General features: G+C 43.0%; 1 long non-coding RNA gene across 1 annotated transcript; it reads right to left on the reverse strand.

Moving 5' to 3' along the window:
- Nucleotides 1-996: 996 nt before the first annotated feature.
- LOC138774667 (uncharacterized) lies at nt 997-4,819 on the reverse strand. Its single transcript, XR_011360356.1, has 3 exons — nt 4,776-4,819; nt 2,896-2,930; nt 997-1,024 (listed from the first exon to the last, which is right to left on the reverse strand). It is a non-coding gene; the product is annotated as an uncharacterized lncRNA (long non-coding RNA).
- Nucleotides 4,820-15,254: the final 10,435 nt, after the last annotated feature.

Consider the following 15,254-nt stretch of genomic DNA (forward strand, 5'->3'; position numbering starts at 1 on the left):
AGCTAATGAAAGATTCCTTTTAACCTCCTACCTAATGATTTGCTGTTGTCTTAAAAGCCCAACAAGAGAAGGCAGAAGTTGGCTCACCAGATTCATGATGAAATAGAGTTCAATAGACAAGTACACAATAAAAAAGACGCAGGACCATCGATTTCGTGAATATGCCGGCATCATGACATCAGGGAACTACAATGCAGAGGACACACTATTAGCAGTAGGATTTTAAAGTTTAAGCATCTATACTTGTTTTTACAGTCCATATATTACTTTTAAAGCGAATCTGTAACCACAATCTGTCCCCCCAAACCACTTATACCTTCGGATAGCTGCTTTAATCCAAGATCTGTCCTGGGGTCCGTTCGGCAGGTGATGCAGTTATTGTCATAAAAAGAACTTTTAATCCGGCAGCGCTGTGTCTAACTGCCGGGGTTACATTTGTATATGCATTAGGCTGGCACACCTCTCCGTTCTTCCTCCCCACCCTCCTCATCATTAGGAATGATCAGGAACATTTATTGCTGTTTGAGCTTTGCACAGGTGTCTTAACGATCCAGCCCATGTGCCGGGCTGCCACAGGTGGGGAATAGGAAGCGATCTGCCTGGAGTATTTCTAATGATGAGGAGGCGGCACCTGTGGCAGCCCGACACATAGGCTGGAACGTTAAGACACCTGTGCAAAGCTCAAACAGTAATAAATGTTCCTGATCATTCCTAATGATGAGGAGGGTGGGGAGGAAGAACGGAGAGGTGGTGCCAGCCTAATGCATATACAAATGTAAGCCCCGGCAGTTAGACACAGCGCTGCCGGATTAAAAGTTCCTTTATGACAATAACTGCATCACCTGCCGAACGGACCCCAGGACAGATCTTGGATTAAAAGCAGCTATCTGATAGTACAAGCGGTTTGGGGGGGGACAGATTGTGGGTACAGAGTCGCTTTCAAGTACAAAAGAGATTTCCTTACTTGGCAGTTGTCAAAAGTAACAAACAGGCTAACCAGACTGTTCTCAAGAGTGTTGAAATACTGTAAAAAGGAAGAGAAAAAAAAAGTTTTTTGAGAGATAAAACGTAAATTCCAGTGTCTATGAAAGGTAAGCATACCCCCATAAAACACCTTAACATTGTGAATTAACCCTTTGAGGACCAGGCCCAAAAAGACCCAGTGGACCGCGGCAAATTTTGATCTTAGTGTTTCCGTTTTTCCCTCCTCCCCCTCTAAGAGCTCTAGCACTCTCAGTTTTCTATCTACACGCCATGTAAGTGCTTGTTTTTTACAGGAATAGTTGTACTTTGTAATGGCGTCATAATTTTACCATAACATGTATGATGGAATTCCAAATATATTATTTATGAAGATATAAATAGGTGAAATCGTAAATAAGAATGCAATATGGTAACGTTTGGGGGGTTCCTGTGTTACGTAATGCACTATATGGTAACAGCGACATGATATTATTACTCTATAGGTCCGAACACAACCATATGCAGGTTACACAGATTCTCTAATGTTATATATGTATTTTTTATGAAATCCTTTTTTTTGGCAATTAAATATTAATAAATGGGCCTATTGTGACGCTTATAACGGTTTTATTTTTTCACCTACGGGGCTGTATGGGGTGTAATTTTTTCCGCCATGATCTCTAGTTTTTATTAATACCATAGTTGTGAAGATCGGACGTTTTGATCACTTTTTATTGATTTTTTAAAAATTATATGTAACATAAAATCGGTAATCTGCGCACTTTTTCCCCTCTTTTCGTGTACGCCGTTTTACGATCACAATGACGCTTGTTATATTTAATAGATCGGACAATTACGCACGCTACGGTATATTATAGTTTATCTATTTATTTATTTTTATATTTTATTTATATAATGGGAAAGGGGGGTGATTTAGACTTTTATTGGGGGAGGGCTTTGGGGTAGTGTATTAGTGTTTTGAACTATTTTTTTTTTTTTACACTTTTGAAGTCCTTTGGGGGACTTTTACATACACTAGTGTGATTACACACACTGATCATTGCATGCCATAGGCACAGCATGATCAGTGTTATCGGCGATCTGCTCATGAGCCTGCCTGTGCAGGCTTAGTGTAGCAGATCGCCGATCGGACCGCACGGAGGCAGGTAAGAGACCTCCGGCGGTCCGTTTCACGATCGGGACCCCCGCAGTCACACTGCGGGGGTCCCGATCGGTAAGTGACAGGGGACTCCCCCTGTCACTTACACTTAAACGCCACGGTCGCGCCGCGATCGCGGCGTTTAAGGGGTTTAATGACACGCGGCAGCGCGATCGCTGCAGCGTTGTCATTACCGGTGAGGTCCCGGCTGCTCACTGCAGCCGGCCCCCACCTCCTATGAAGCGCGCTCCGGAGCACGCTTCATAGGGGGAGAAACACCAAGGACGTAAGGTTACGTCATGGGTCGTCTGGGGACAGACTTCCGTGACGTAACCCTACGTCCAGGGTCGTCTAGGGTTAAAGGGGTAATTCACCAAAAATATTTTTCTTTCAAATCAACTGGTGCCAGAAACTACCAGAGATTTGTAATTTACTTCTATTAAAGAATCTCAAGTCTTTAAGTACTTATCAGCTGCTGTATGTCCTGCAGGAAGTGGTATTCTTTCCAGTCTGGAGAGCAGGAGAGGTTTTCATTGGGGATTTGCTACTGCTCTGGACAGTTCCGGACATGGACAGGGGTGGCAGCAGAGAGCACTGTGTCAGACTGGAGAGAATACACCACTCCTTCAGACTTATAGAATCTGATAAGTATTGGAAGAGTTGAATTTTTTTTTTATAGAAGTAAATTACTCAGACACTTGCTGGGAATATTTGATTTTTTGTGAAACTACCCCTTTAATAGACAGTATTATACCAAGAATCTATAGACTTACCGGATCAGATGTATTAGGAGAAAACAAGTAGAATCCTAACAAAGAAAAAATGACAAAAATTTTTACTAATAACATTTAAAGGAATTTATCACAAGACATTATAAAGGGCAAGCAGGTCTGCACAGATCAGAAGCCATGGCTGGTGCTGGCAGATGGAGTTGTAGTTACACCTATGCTAGCAGAGACTGCACAATCTTATTGAGGTTGTATTCAAAAATGTTTTCCGGCGAACGCAGACATCTGTATCTGTATGTTACACAGTCATCAAAATAATTGCGTTAGTAGCAAAAAGAGCAGAGGATGACATCTTTCAGCATAGTAAGGGCTGCAAAGTACCAACCCAGTGGCCATACCTGTACATTTTTTTAAAAACATAATATAAAATCTCAGGAGGATAAAACTCACAGATAACGTAATGATGTTATTCACCAGTCATGATCTATAGGTTTCTGTGTTATCAGGCTCAAAGTCATCTAGACCATGGGTCTCCAACTGCGGTCCTCCAGCTGTTGCAAAACTACAACTCCCATCATGCCCGGACAGCAAAAGCTTTGGGTTGGCTCCCCAGGCATGATGGGAAATGTAGTATTGCAACAGCTAGAGGGCCGAGTTGGAGACCCGTGATCTAGACATTTAAAGGGGAACTATGTGGGGGATATGTCGCTACTTCAAGGAGGCACCGAGGATGAAGGTATATCGCCTACCTTCATCCTCTGTGTTGTTTCTGTGCACTTAGCGTTTACTCCACGGTCCGGTAAGTCCATTAGGAGCGCCGCCCCACCCCAATAGCGCTGATCGGCCCCTGAACCGCCTTCTAATGATAATGATAGAGCGGGTCCCCGGCCAGATCACTGCTATGGGTTGGGGCAGTGCTCCTAATGGTGTTACTGGACTGATGAGGAGAGTAAACGATTAAGTGCCACAGGAATAGCCTGAGGATGAGGGTAAGGGAAAAACATATTAATCATATCACCTGGGAAATCCTAATGAAATCCTCAAAACATGACCCGTTGGTGGGCCAGGAGGACTGGAGTGGAGATGCATTGGTCTAGAATACTACATAAACTGATGGAAGTCTGCTTTTCTGTTGACACCACTTTATTTCTTGGTGCACCTTTATAACCACCCAGCCATCTCACAAAGATGTCTGAGCCTCCCCTCAGATGCCAGTTCGCATGCTTGCGCAGTAACTCTGCGATTCCATCATGTTAGCACAAGATTTGGCATCAGCCTCTTGTTACATCACTGCTGAGGGGCGGTTCAAGCTTCTTTGTCAGGTGTGGCTAGAGGATGAAATACACTGACAACCTCCGTGCACCTAACAAGACAATTTACATATTAAATAAAAGTCATTATCCCGGACAACACAGCAGCGGATACTAAATCCGTATCGGAACCCCCACGTGCGGACTCAGCGCCAAAATCCTGTCTGCTATCTGTTTGAAGGGAGGGTTGTGCGCTCTCTGCTCAAAGAAGTGACATGTCAATTTTTGAGCGGAGAGGTGCGGAGGAGAGCTGAGGCGCATGAGCCCTCCATTCAAACAGACAGCAGGCAGGATTCCGAGTGCGCATGCGGGGGTTCTGCAAGGGAATTTCGGTGCCGATTCCGTGGTGTCAACGGACCTTAATACAGGAATGGGGAACCTTCGGCCCTCAGCTGTCGCAAAACTACAATTCCCATCATACATGGACGGCCAAAGCCTTAGCGTCCAAGTATGATGGAAGTTGTAGTTTGCACAGCTGGAGGGCCAGAGGTTTCCCATCCCTAGTCTAATAGGACCCCAAGGGTAGCGTCCTTACAAAATAACGTCCCCATTCAGAAGTAGACTCCCTTAATTTATATTAGTAGTGTACAAATATATCTTATTGAAAGAACATACCGAGGATGGCAAAAATAACCATGAAGAATAAAAGGAGAAGTAGAAATCTATAAAGGTGGCAGAGACTGGAAAATCTGGCGCAGATTCCTGCAGAGTAAAAACATATTGTTAATACTGACCGATAAGGTACAGGACAATGGGCTGGTTTACTGTTATAGTCTATTAGTAGTAGACTTGACTTGGGTGTGTTTTCTGTTCAGTGGTAGCAGATTTACTATTGCTGCACACAGGCAATAATTTTGGCAGTACCTGTCTGATCTTGCTAACATGCTGCTTGTCTAGATGTTGTACATACGGGATAGAGAGCGTAATAGAAAATAAAAGCAGATTGTGATAACTACCTGCACCACCAGATGGCGCTCTATCCTATACTGAAGCAACCCACTTCAAGATATGTACACATAAAAGAGACTATGGGCATAGTTCAAAAAACAGTAAGTTCTTTTTGTAACATGATTAGTTTAAAACATGTAACAATAAAATTTTGCATACTATTTAAAAAGTTTAAAAAAACGCACAGTCAAATTAATACAATCTTAGGCTATGTTTACAGACAGTATTTTTGCTCCTCATACTGCAACCAAAACCAGGAGTGGATTGAAAACAGAGAGAAGCTATGTTCACACACTGTTTAAATTTAGTGAATGGCAGCCATATAAGGGCAAATAATTGGCATATTTTTAAATATCGGCCGTTGTTATGAAAAATAATGGCCATTTTTTCATAAATGACGGCCATCCTTGTTTTGGTGCAATTTGAGGACCAAAATACTGCGCAAAAATACTGTGTGTGAACCCAGCCTTAGGCCATGTTCCCACTCTGTATGGACACTGGCCGTTCTATGACTGGCTGAGTCATGGAATGGCCGGTGTCAGAAAAAAAAATCCCGGCGGTACTGCAGTACCGGCTGGATGATGTTTACCGCCGCTGAATTCAGATGCGGGCGCATCTGTGCGCCGCCCGCATCTGAATTCCCCACTGCACAGGATGGAGCGTACGGCTGGAGCAGCATGCTGCATTGTTTGCACTGACAGGTTTTCTGTGGCCGCTATTTAATGAATTGCGGCCGCAGAAAAACTGACATGTCAGTTTCTTGCGGCGGCGCTAGGGATCCCGGCCGGAGTGTATACCATGTGTATATACTTCCGGTCGGGATTCCATAGAAGGCAGCACTACGTAAGCTACGTAGCAATCACGGCTGTTGTTGCAAATATTCGACAACAGCCATGATTACTATGTAGCTACGTAGTGTGAACATAGCCTCAGAGTTCAACCTACAGTAATTATAAGGGAAGCTGTAGGGATTTCACGCAGCTCATGGTTCAGGCAGCATAAAGCTACTGACAGACTCCCTTTAAATATGTATCTCTTATCGTTACTTTTATGTATGGTTTTTGGGGAAGTATTTTTAGGATTGTCTGGAAGACTACGACAAAAACACCCAAACTCTTCTTACCTTCGGACAGCCCCACAATATCTGCAGTCCACTAAAAAGATGGGCCGCAATGCTCTAGTAACACGTACGTGTGATGTCTGCCTTATTAACACCACAATGGCTTCAATAAACTGCACAGCAATACAGAACTCTGCGGAAAAGGAAACACAAAGTTTAGGTTTGTAAAACTGTAAAAAAACTGTAAAAATCCCCCGGGGCACTGAGGATGAAAAGTAAGTCCCTATGCTAGTACGGCATTTTGGTACACTGGGGGAAGGATGCACCAAATGCACCAGCAGACCTAATTAGCATTGGGAATTAAACTGCTAATATCACGGAAATGGTGCCGAGGATATAGGCTCATATCAGCTTAGACTCTTCTAACCTGCTGATAGTTTCCCTTTAACCCTTTAGATGCCACAGTTAAATTGCAAACACAGTATCTAAGTGGGGGATCTGTTACCCCAGCGCCAACTATGCAACACGATCGCTGAGCGCGGTTTACATTGCAGCGTAGTGAAGTGTTATGCTGACAGGCATAATATACACTGTACTTCAATAGGAGTGAATCCTATTATATGAGCGATTAGAAGATCATAAGTCTAAGTCCCTTTGTGGAGCCATAAAAAGTAAAAAGATGCAATAAAAAATATAATTAAAAAAATCCACCTACCTCCCGTCACTTTAAAAAATAAACAAATACACATTTTTCCCTCACAAAATTTGCCAATTTTTCAGTAGTGAGGTGAACTAAAAAATCATTGCATTATTTATCAGGTCACAGTGAACACTGAAAACATTAAAGGGGAAGGCACACCAAATTAGAAAAAAAAAGTCAGGAAGGCAGGGGATGCGGGAAAATAATAAACTAAATAAATTTACCTATCCTTGTGCTTCGTAGCACCACTCCTGGGTCCAGTTTACAGCCAGCTCTTCTAGCTGCAACGTCACATAAGCAGTGATTGCTTGCCCAAGTCACTGACTGGCTGAGTGGGCAATCGTTCGGCCAGGTTGTGACGTTGCAGCTGGAAAAGCCGGGTACGTGACATACCCGGATTCCAGCGGAGAATAACTTCTGGCAGCGATTAGTGGGGACCCAGGAGCGGCGCAACGGAGGCACAGGGATGGCGAGTTTAAGTTGTTATTTTTCCGCACCCCCCTGCCTGCCTTTTATTAATTTGATGGGACTTCCCCAGGTTTGACAAATTTTTCTAATCCGCCTCCCAAAAGCTCTATCAAATGAAAAACAAAAAATGTTGTCTTTTGAAAAAACAAAGAAAAACTATTTGGTGATTAAGGAGGTTTCCTGGTTTAACCCGCTTGTCCGCCATCCAAAAGATAGGGGACAAGTGTAAGATCTCATACTGGTGGATAGGGGGACAAGTAAAGTTAAATTGTAAAATCCCTTTAGTGTATAAACCCACACACCGTATAAGGAGCGTATTTACTGCTGCGATACGCAGCAAACACGCAGCAAACACGCAGCAAATACGCAGCAAATACGCAGCAGATTAGATCTAAATAACTGAACACAGCATCAAATATGTACCAACAAATCTGCTGCGTATTTGTTGCGTATCTGCTGTGTATACGGTGTGTGGGTTTGTACCTTAAGGGCAAGAAACATCTATCATTAAATGTACTTTAAAAAATTGAGTTTCCCCTTAAAGTTGTAAAGGAAAACAGGAAACAATGTGGAGAAACCCTTTAAAGGAGTTGTCCAGGAGACTTTTTTGCCATATGCCCTGGGAGGGGGTGATTAAAAATAATAAACTACACTACTCACCTCTCTGGCTCCAGCGCCGCTGCCACCAGCATTATACTGCTCCATTCCCACTGCATGATCAATGTGACATGCAGTCCCCATTAGCAGGGACGGAGCGGTATGATACTGGCAGTGGCATGGGAGGAGGAGTGTAGTTCCCTTTTAACCCTTTAAGGACTGTTCAAAGACTAACCTTCAACATAGTCCTGCGATGCCTCAGAAATGCATGACAACCAAGCCATCTCATCTTCATGCCAAGCTCAAAAACAACCAGGGCCAGGGCCAGCAGTTCCAGTGTGGCATGAACCTTAAAGGGGGAAAAAAAAGAAACACAAAAAGGAAGGTGAGAGGTGTAAATATAAATATATATATATATATATATATAATATATACACACACACACACACAAACACACATTATAATTCATACTTACATAGATGTCAAGACGAAGAAAAGGAACAGCGGGCGCTTCACACAGGGAAAGCAGCAGCAGCAGGAGCCCGGTACATAGTTCCAGCATGTAGAATAAAATGATTGTGAGCAAAAAGGTAAGCAGCAAGCGCCTTCGGGTCCCGCGGATGTGTGTAAAACTTGTCATTATTCTTCCCTTCCTGAAATTCAAAAGAAACAAAAAGATCTATTACTGCGCAAAGGGAACAATTTAAAAGGGGAATCTGTCAGCAGGTATGAGGTATCACAACCACGGGTGGCCCCATAATGATGTTGGGGGGGGGGGAGGGATGGAACCATACCTCAAGTACCAAACAGCTTGCATGACTGAGAAAACCGTGCTTATTGCTCCAGCCGCCCACATCAAGAAGTGTCCAGACGGCGGGGTCTTCATGTCCCTGCACAGAGCTCTTCGATTTAAAAGCTCTTCCTCACAGCAATGATTGACAGCTCTGGCGTCCAATAAACACAGCAAAGGGATGGGCCCAGGAAAGCTAATGTGTGTGACAAGACTACGTCTCCTGACACTTCCTAAGGCGGCAGCCAAAGATTTTTGATCATACAATCTGCATGACCGAGACTTCACATCCATATTACTGAGAGCAAAATTTACTATAAATCTGTGAAATTCCCTGGAAATCACTTTTAGTAAACACACAGAGGGCCTGTATTACCAGCTGCTGCTGCCCCAGGCACTGAAACCTGCAGACGCCCCATCTTTTGCTGGGTGTCTTGTTTTTTTTATCACTATGTTTTAAAAACAGGGGTAGGGAACCATGGCCCTCTAGCTGTTGAAAAAAAATACAATCCCATCATGCCTTAACAGCTACAGCTTTGTATTTGGGCTCTCCAGCATGATGGGAAATGTAGTATTGCAACAGCTGGAGGGCCACAGTTGGAGACCCATGGTCTTTCCTGCTGATAGTTCCCCTTTAACCCCTAGTGACCAGCCGATTTTGAGACTTAATGAGCAACCAATTTTCTTACTTTTCATTGCTGCCTCCAAGAGTCATACCTTTGTTTTATTTTTGCCCACGGAGCCATATGAGGGCTTGTTTTTTGCGGGACAACTTTATTGCTGCCATTTAGGATTCATGTAACTTATTAACCCTTTTTGCAGGGATAATGGAAAAGCTTTTTCCTTTTTTTTTTTATATTAAACTTGCGTTAGTTTTATTGCTCATGGTGTTATGGATACAGTGATACGAATTTTTTTTATGTTTTATGCAACAATTTATTTTGTATGGGGAATACAATAACATTTTATTATTGAGGGGATTTTTTTTTTATTAGGTTTTATTACTTTTTTTTTTTTTTACTCACTGTTACACTATAATACTCTACCACTGTAATGCTGTGAATTGTATATGTCGCATTATCCCAACAGGCAGTCTACGCAGCCATATGTATGGCAGTCCTGGGGCCTTTAGAAGACCCTCGTGACTGCCATGAAATGGATGGATCAGAAGCAGGACCTTGGCGCCCACATTCCAATTGGCAAGTATAGTAGCAGGGGAGCACCAGAACCCTTTACATGCTGCTGTCATGATTTCACAGCGGCATGTAATGGGTTAAATCGGATCGCAGGTTTTCTACTTCGGGTAGTTACTATACTTGCCAATTGGAAGTTAAGTGCTAACTTCTGGCTGCTGATCCGTTTGCATGGCAGACTGTCGGGATAATGCTGACATATACCATACCGACACATCTACAATGCTGACACAGGAGCGTGGCATACACTTATTCCGACCATGACGCAAAAAACACGTATTGGTCAGAAGAAGGCTCATTAGTGACCACCATAAAAAACAAAGGCGAATGGGCAGTACTAAGGGATTAATGACTTATCGCTGCTGTTCTCATTTCAAAAAGGGCAGACAATTTTTGCTGACAATGCATCACAGTATACTGTTTTAAAGTAGAGTACTGGAATTGTATAAGAACTGATACTTTTAGAGAATTCTGACATCTCGCTGTAGCGGTCTTCAAAAATCCCATTTTGTCAAGTCTCATTAGAGCTGCCCGAAAGCTATAGATGTATTAATTAGGCATCAAAATTTTAACAGAACCGGGAGGGAAGAAAGACTCCAGCGGCAAAGCGTATAGCTGCTGCCGCACTGCCGGGACCTGTCAGAAGACCCGTCAGGCTGAGCAGATGGGTCACAGCCAAACTGCAGGCTGACACTAGGCTAGTATCACATAATAGACCTATAGTTCCTTATAAATCTTTTAGTTATACTTCCACCACCCAGTACATGAAATAGTAATGTCTTCCAAAATAATGTGTTGACCTGGAGGTAGATGGCAGCTTCTTGGTAGCGCATGTCCCAGCTGAGGTCCGCATCCCGGGCACATGAACCTGCTCCATGCGTTTCTGTGTGGTTTCATACTCGTCTGTGGCTGAAAGAGAAGTTTGCTGATTTTACTCAATCAGTAAAAGGAAACCAGTCATGCAGTTTACAAGTGATCACCGGCAGCTTTATTATACATTAACAGAGTCCTCTAAAAATAAATCCGTACTCCTCATGTGAAGTTAAAGGGGTATTCCCATCCTACCTAACACTCAAATTACACATTTTTGCAAATACATAATTTACTAATCTTCCACCTTTTCCTGATACGCTGCTCTTTTCCTCTCATTGCTGACAGCTATAATATATATATATATATATAATATATATATATATATATATATATATTGGTACCTCAGTTCTCGGAGCATAATTGGTTCAGGAAGGCAGTTTGAGAACCGAGCAGTGTAACAGTACTGTACTGTATGTGAACCCTCACCAGTGCTAAACTCACCAGGTACAACCCACCATCCACGCTCGCAAAAACCTTCAGATACCGAAAAATGTTTGAATTCTGAACACGTTACTTCTAGGTAAATTCGTTTGAACACAGCGGTATTACTGTATTTCAAGACTGGGGGCCCAAAAAAGTGTTTAAGAACAGAGCAAGAGTTTCCAAAGCAAACTTCCTGTTAAAATACAGTTTTGAGAACCGAGGTATGTGTGTGATATATATATATATATATATATATATATATACACACACACACCAGCCAGCTAAATAATTGTATTTGCAAAAATATTTAACTTATATTAGTTGAGATAGAAATATTCCTTTACCTTTAGACTTAAACATCTTAAAGCGACTCTGTACCCACAATCTGACCCCCCCCCCAAACCGCTTGTACCCTCGGATAGCTGCTTTTAATCCAAGATCTGTCCTGGGGTCCATTCAGCAGGTAATGCAGTTATTGTCCTAAAAAACTATTAAACTTGCAGCCCCGTGTCAAACTGGCATGGCTAGAGTGTCTGTGCATTAGGCTGGCACAACCTCTTGTTATGGCTGCACCTCAAGAGTGCTGTCATATTGACTGTCTGCTCCAAGTTACATGTTATAAGTTTATTGCGCACTGAGAATCAAACACCCTGACACATGATGGTTAGGGTGGATCTCCTTTATTCAAAGATGGCAGACAGTATATATACCCTGGAGGCGTGTATACTTCTACTAAGGCTTGTGTCAGTTCTTCATTGGCTAACGTACAAGAGGAGTTAGTTACGTAGCACTAAGGTTTACTAACGTAAGCTGTAAGGAATGTAAATATCTCAAGGTCAGCACCATATTGTAATGGCTGCACTAAATATACAAAATATCACATCCTTAACACTCTCTGTCCCTCCTCCCCGCCCTCTTCATCATGCTCCAGGCAGGGATTTTCCTATTCATCAGGCACATGGGCTCGATGAATAGTGTTCACTGCAGAGGAATAGGAAAAATGCAGGATGCGGCCGGGATAGGGGATGCGGGCTGCTGGATGCGGGGGGGATGGGGGGGATGCGGCCGGGGATAGGGGGATGCGGCAGAGATGGGGGATGTGGCCGAGGATGGGCTAATGCGGCGGCGGGGGCTGCGGACAGCGAGGGTTAAAGCACATATTCACATGTTAATGTTAATCCCGCTGCGAATATGTGCTATCATAGGGGTAAATGGTACAAGATCCGCAGCGGTTCTCGATTCGAATCCGCAGAAGTGAGATCCGCTGTGGATCGGTAGGTGTGAAGGCACACTTAGGGTAAATTTACACGGGCAGATCTGCCGCGAGTTTCACGCTCAAAATCCGCAGCTAATCTTCAATACACGTAAGTGCGTGTTTGATTGGGGGTAAATCGCATGTAGGTAGATTTAGGTCCTATACACTGAGCGATTTTAACGATTAACGACTAACGATAAACGTTCGCATACGAGATTGTTTATCGTTAACCTGAAATCGTTTACCATATTATCGTTAGTTACGATCGGTACTATAATCATTATTGCGATCGTTACTATGATCATTTATTCCTTCTGATCCCAGAAAAAACAACGAACAATGTGCTATTACATTAAACGATTAGTGAAAAAACGCGGAACTTGAGCAAACGAACGTATAGAATTACAGTGAACGATTAGCGAACGGTTAACGATTATTTAGATCTGAACCTAAAATTAACGATCAATGACATACAAACGATTTTCGATCGTTGCCTGCAATTACACAGAACTATTATCGTTTAAATATGAATGATTTAACTATCTTTTGCACAATAATCGTCCTGTGTAATAGGGCCCTTAGATTTACCTGCAATCAAACACCCACTTACGTGTATAGCAGAATAGCTGCGGATTTTGAGTGTGAAACTCGCGGCAGATCCGCCCGTGTGAATTTACCCTTAGGAACATTATTGACTCACTTTGTACTTACTTAACCCTTGAGGACCAGGCCCAAAATGACCCAGTGGACCGCACAAATTTTGATCTTTGAGTTTTCGTTTTTTCCTCCTCCCCTTCTAAGAGCTCCAGCACTTTCAGTTTTCTATCTACAAGGCCATGTAATGGCTTGTTTGTTACAGGAATAGTTGTACTTTGTAATGGCGTCTTTCATTTTACCATAACATGTATGACGGAATCCCAAATATATTATTTATGAAGATATAAATAGGTGAAATCGTAAAATAGAATGCAATATGGTAACGTTGGGGGGTTCCTGTGTCTACGTAATGCACTATATGGTAACAGCGACATGATACCATTATTCTATAGGTCAGTCCGAACACAACCACATGCAGGTTACACAGATTCTCTAATGTTATATATATATATTTTTAATAAAATCCTTTTTTGGGCAATTAATTATTCATAAAATGGGCCTATTGTGACGCTTATAACGGTTTTATTTTTTCACCTAAGGGGCTGTATGAGCTGTCATTTTTTCCGCCATGATCTCTAGTTTTTATTAATAGCATATTTGGATGATCGGACGTTTTGATCACTTTTTATAAATTTTTTATAATTATATATATATATATATACACAGTATATATATTGTAACAAAATCGGTAATCAGCGCACTTTTTCCCTATTTCTTGTAGGCCGTTTACCGTTTACAATGTCGCTGTTATATTTCAATAGATCGGACAATTACGCACGCTACGGTATATTATACATTATTTATTTTTATATGTTTTATTTATATAATGGGAAAGGGGAGTGATTTAAACTTCTATTGGGGGAGGGGTTTTGGGGTAGTGTGTTAGTGATTTTAATTTTTTTTTTTTATACATTTAAGTCCCTTTGGGGGACTTGTACATACAATACTTTGATTTTTACACTGATCATTGCTATGCTATAGGCATAGCAATGATCAGTGTTATCGGCGCTCTGCTCATGAGCTTGCATGTGCAGGCTCAGTGACCAGAGCGCCGATCGGACCACACGGAGGCAGGTGAGAGACCTCCGGCGGTCCGTTTTAACGATCGGCGGTAAGTGACAGGGGACTCCCCTTGTCACTTACACGCCGTGGCCGCGCAGCGTTTAAGGAGTTAATGTCACTCTGCAGTGCGATCGCTGCAGCGTGTCATTAACAGTAAGGTGCTCACCTGCTATGAAGCGCGCTCCGCTTCAGAGCGTGCTTCATAGCTCAGGACGGACCGGTACGTCCAGGGTCGTCTGGGCACAGACTTCCAGGATGTACCGGTATGTCCTAGGTCGTCTAGGCGGGGTTAATGTTATACAGAGATTAGGAGACAAATAGAGGGTAGACTGAGCAATAGTTTTAGTCAGTCTGGGGACGCCCAGGCATCATTTTGTTTGTTGGGTGAGGCTCTAGTAGAAAAGGTTTGAGAAGCGCTGCTCTAGGCCACTGCAGTTGGGCACGGGGCTGCAAGTTTAAAAGTTGTTTTTTATGACAATAACTGCATCACCTGGCGAACGGACCCCGGGACAGATCTTGGATTAAAAGCAGCTATTTGACGGTGGTACAAGCGGTTTGGGGCGGTCAGATTGTGGGCCGGGCAGTGATGAGACTTGTGGTCGGGAGCTGGTAAGTATAAATTTTACATCTCCCTCTGACATCCCGCGTCTCCAGGGCTTGCATTGTCCCTTGAGACGTGTGTAATGTCAGGGGGAGACACAGCAATGCCGAGCTGATTCAGCTTGGCCCTGCTGCATCCCATCCTCACTCTTGCTGCGCGCTGAACAGGAAGTGAGAGCAGAACACTGCAGGGCCAAACTGAAAAGGAGGAGATGGCACAACCCCTTAATACTGGATAAAGATTCTTACCTAAAGCCACATCACTGCTATTATCCGTCTCTGGAACAGTAGCACACCCTCCATTTTCTTCTAAAGTGAATAAGAGCGGCTCATCATCTTCTTGCGTTCCCGACATGATGACTAGGTGTCTTTCATCTGGACACTAATCCCAACAGGAATAAATGGAGAAGCAGACATGGGGTAACCCTCACATTATGGAGTGAGCCTGAAGAAGAGCACCTTCCAGTC

Source organism: Dendropsophus ebraccatus, unplaced genomic scaffold (assembly GCF_027789765.1).
Source record: "Dendropsophus ebraccatus isolate aDenEbr1 unplaced genomic scaffold, aDenEbr1.pat pat_scaffold_1008_ctg1, whole genome shotgun sequence".
NCBI classification, from domain to species: Eukaryota; Metazoa; Chordata; class Amphibia; order Anura; family Hylidae; genus Dendropsophus; species Dendropsophus ebraccatus.